Source organism: Camelus bactrianus, chromosome 16 (genome assembly GCF_048773025.1).
Source record: "Camelus bactrianus isolate YW-2024 breed Bactrian camel chromosome 16, ASM4877302v1, whole genome shotgun sequence".
Classification (NCBI taxonomy): Eukaryota; Metazoa; Chordata; class Mammalia; order Artiodactyla; family Camelidae; genus Camelus; species Camelus bactrianus.
In genome coordinates this window covers 34427221-34431932 of record NC_133554.1, presented here as the reverse complement: position 1 = coordinate 34431932, position 4712 = coordinate 34427221, and positions in this window count along the sequence as shown.

The following is a 4712-nucleotide window of genomic DNA, read 5'->3' as shown; positions in this document are numbered from 1 at the left end:
TTTCCATATTGAGTTTGGGAAGTCTGTGGGGACATTCAGAGGAAAAAGGCAGGTGGCATTTGTTTTTTTACAAGTCAGAAGCTGGGAAATTCCAGGGCTACAACGGAACATTTAAAAATCATCTGCCAGCTATTGGATGAGGTCCCTGGGAGAGAGAGCCCTTAGGATGGTCCTGCTTCGGTGACCAAGGAGACCGAGGAGGCAGAGATGATCACGAAGGGCCAGTGAATTGGAAGGCCTGGATCTTGTGACATCAAGGGAGCCTAAGAAAGTAGCAAATTTCTAGGAGGAACAACAGGTGATTCCCAATGTAGGTGCTGCAGGGAGGCCTGAGAAGGGGAGGCTGGGAAGAGCCCCTGGATTGGATTGAGAGAAAAGGCAAGAGACAGATGGCAGTGGTCGGAGGATAGCGTGGCAGGTGAAACAGTGGACACGTCCCTGTATGACTCTCCTAGGAGCTTGGCTGTGAGAGGGTTTGCCCTGGGACAAGGACGGACTTCGCTGGGGGGAGAGAGGGAGGGAGGATGTGATCTCCTTGGTCAGGGAGCTATAAGGTTTATAGCCAGGCTGCCTTGAGCCAACCCTCTCATCTTGGACCCTGCAGCCTCGTTCCACCAGCTCAGCTCTTCTGTGTGTCCTTGAGGATCCAGGCCAGGGAAGAGGGTGAGCTTTGGTCCTCAGGGTCCTGCCCCTCTTGTTGGCCATCGTCTTGCCCTCTAGCCCCAGCCATTCCTCCGTCCCCCTCACATCCATCTCATCACCACTGATGCAGGATCAATTAGCAAGAACCAGTGCCTGGTTCTCAAGGAGTTCAAAGTTCGGTTAAAACAAAGCAGGAAATTTTCTAAAAATTCTAAATGGGAGGGAATTCTGCCAGGAGAAACACAAGCTAGCTCTGTCAAAATGCCACCTCTGAGACTTTGCTAAGCAGCCGTTAGGCCCTGTGAGTGAGCGCCTCACTCCCTCCCTCCCTTCCTGGGCTGAAGAAACTGCCAGAATCATATTAAGTTCATGCAGAAACCACCTTGGCAGTTCTTCCTGGGCACCAAGCCCCACCTCTTCCTGGGGTAACACAAGGGCTGGGCACGTGCCCAGAGAGTGCCACATGCCTGTCAGGCTGGGGCCTGCCTCACACCTCTCCAGGGAGGCTGCCAGAAACCCTGGACCAGGGCAAACCCAGAGGCGTTATTCTGGTGAGGGGTGGGAGCTGGGGAGGGAAGGCTTAGGTCTAGGCCAGATTGCAGTACCTGGCCAGCCAAGGGACAGGGGAGGGAGCTCAGGTGCCTGGGACAGGGGCTTGGCTCCCCCACCTGGGAACATGGCGATGTCTCCCTTGGCAGGGGAAAGTCTGCTTGGCTGTCTGGCCTTGAGGCTGTCTCAGGCTGACCAAAGGGAATTGACCCTCTGAATGCCTGGCAGCCCTTCATCAATGAAGAGCTTCCACTGAGGACAAAGTGGCAGCCACAGTCCAGCCTGGGGGACCTGCCCTTAAGGCTGCAGTGAGGAGAGGGGCAGAGGAAGGGGTAGGGGTGAGGCTGTTACTGGGAGCCACAGCCCGATTCTCTGGACTCTGGGCTTCAAATCTAGTGGAGGTGGAGAGGCCTTGGAGGTCGTAAGGGACTGGGGGCTGACCGGCGCCACCAACGTGGCTGAACTGAGCAGCACAGCTGCCTGTGAACTGGAGACAGTGCTTAATGATAACGGATGACCTTTGTCCAACTTTTAAAGTTGATAAAGCACTTTCACAGGTGTAATTTCACATGATGGTCTCGTTAGTCCTGCCAGAGAGGTATTACTGTACCCACTTTATAGATGAGACAACTGAAACCCAGAGATTTGCCCAAGGCAACCTGATAGGAAGTGGCTGAGCCAGCCTGGGAGCTACATCCACCCCGCTCCCTCTGCCCTCTTCTCCTGTTCTCCCCCCAGGCCAGGCAGCACCTTCTGCCAAAGGGCTGAGGGTAGAGGTGGTTGTGCTGGGAATGAAGTGGGGATGAAGAGCGGGGGTGAAGAGCTGGTCTGGTAAGGCAGGGAGCCTGGAGTGGGGACCAGAATTTAGATGGGGGATGGAAGCTGAAGATAAGCTGACCCCATTCAGGTATTTCCAAAGGCTCCTTCCCCTTTCAGAAGCCCCTGCCCCCTCCTGCAGAGAGCGGCAGGGACAGCTGGAACCCACATGGGTAAGAAAGGGGATCCCAGTTCAGAGCCTGGTGTCTTAACACTGATGCGCCACTGGTACCCCCTCCCCTCTGCTCCCAGCTCCCCACCCAGGCTGCAGAAGCCTGGCGCCATGGGGGAGCCTGGCACAGAGCCACACAGGCCAGGCTTGGTGGAGGGGTCATAAGACCAGGCTGGGTCCCAACCTGGGAGAGAGGGCTCCCTGCCTGGACCCCTCTGCCCATCCCCAACCGCCCACCTCTCTGACCCTCCACAGAGAGTCTCAGGGCCTGAGTCTTCAGTCTGGGATTCAGGAAAGTCCACTCTTTCAATATACTCCCATCCCTCCCTACACTGAGCTCTGCTGGATCCCACTGGGTAGCCCCACAGGAACCCGAGGTGGGTCCCTGAAACGAAGCTAGACCTGGCACAACCCTGGGTCACAGTGGATATCTAAATCATTGTCATCCCCATCCCGGCATTAAAGACCCCCACAGGAACCCACTCTGCCCTTCCAGCCTGTCCCCCACCTTGCAGCCAGACTGGGTGACTTGTATTCCCTGAGTCCCATCCATGCTTCCCATTTGGGGCTTATACTGTTGCACCGGCTGCCTTAGGGGCCGTCTTCCCAACCCTACCTGTAGCCACATCCCTCTCCCAGCTCCTCCTGGAAGTCCTCCCAGATCTCCCCTTCACATGGCCTCCAGACTATCTCCTCTGCACTGCAGAGAAAGGACCCTACTCCATTTGGGGCCCTTACTTTATCTTTTATTAAATTATAAGCTGTTTTATCGCTGTAACCCTCCCCATCCCCGCTGAGGGCTTTGCCCTCCTCCCTAGCACCTGTGCACAGCAGGTGCTCAAACGCCCATGGAGTGCTGATTGTGTTCCTCCTCGTGCAACACGTTCAGCCCATCTCCCTCCAACCTGCTAAGAGCACCTCCACACGGAGCCTTCACCCAGTCCAGCGAGGATGCCATTGAAAGAGAACCTAGTAGCAGGCTGTACTCAGACACGACAAAGAGAGCAGGAAAGTGGAGACAGAAGCGCATTAATGGGGACCAGCCCTGTGACTTAATCCAGCTTGACAAGCTTTGGCAAAAGCCATTCATGGCTGTCCCTTTGGCTCCAGCCAGGCCAGCAGCTCACACCTGTCCCCGATCCAGGCTGTCTAGAAGGAGAAGCCACCCACAGACATCAATCTGCAAGACAGACAGTCTGGGCATCCTCACAGGGGCGAGGGGAAGGCTGTGGGGTTGGGGGGATGTAAAGTAAGGGATAATCTCTGAGTTTGGCTGCAGCTGACACAGGGCTGGAGATGAATCCATCAGACACCTGTCTGCCTTCTTGGCTGCTCTCCCCTCCAACCCCCCCCCATCAGATTTTTAGTTAAGTCCTTTCTTCATTTCACCTGAACTATAAGCTCCTGGAGAACTAGGGACTGGCTCTTACCTTGACATCCAACACTGTGCCTGATGAACAGCTATTAGTATAATCACCCCATTGTACAGATGAGGAAATTGAGGCTCATAGAGGTAGAGTGACTCGCAAGGTCACACCACGGATGCACAGCAGATGGGAACCCATCTGAGACCTTGGGCCTTCAATACCCTGGACTCTTCTCACAGTCCCCTCTTGGGGGGCAGATCTCAAAAGGCAAGATATTCTCTGCAAACAAACTCCCGAAGCCAGCAAGTTCTGGAAGACTCAGAAGCAGAAAGCAGACTCCTTCCTCCCAACCCACGCACTCCCATGTCTTCCAAAGTCACCTCCTAGCTTAGAAGGCTCTGAGCAAGGTCACTGGACAATGGCCAGAAGGGCTTCTTTCTTGATTTTTCAGCAAACTCCTGGTCTCCAGCTTCCCTCTCTGACCTGGTTCTGTGGGAGGAGGACCTGAGGCTCCCTGACATGCAGCGAGCCAGCCAGTGGTGCCTGCGGAGAGTGACGCTGGGGTCTGGCTCCTGATCCTTGTCTTACAGGCACCCTGAGCCATCCCTGTATAAACAGCAAAGCTCTGCACTCTCTCTTCTGCCTGCCTTAGATCTAACCTCAGTTCCTTCTGCTATTTAGAGCAGATAAAAGTTGCTTGCAGCAACCCTTAAGAAGCTCCCAGACTGATGGAAAAGGCATGTTTCTTGACTCTGGTCAGCTCCCAGTCTGATGGTGGAAACAGGTCACTCTTGGAGGACCGCAGAGAGACAAAGAGCAGTGGGCGTCGGTGCAGGGGCCTTGGGGGAAGCAGAGGGAGGGCGACATGTAGGGGCAGGGTAGGAAGGAAGGCTGGGTGGGGGATTTTTTTGGCGAGAGGAAAGGTCCAGGGGAGACCAGACCGGGCGGCCTTGCGTGGGTGGGGTGGAGGCGCCTGCCCGGACTGGCCCAGGGATCGAGGTGGCTGAGCGGCTGGGGGGAGGGAGGGCAGGACCCCGGCGCTGGGGCCCCCATCCTGGACCCGGCTGCTGCAGCCGGAGAAACCTAAGCCTGGGGGCCGTCCTCCGTTCCCAATCCTCCAGTGCTAAAAAGCCCACGACATTTACGACTTCAGGAGGGTAAAGAGC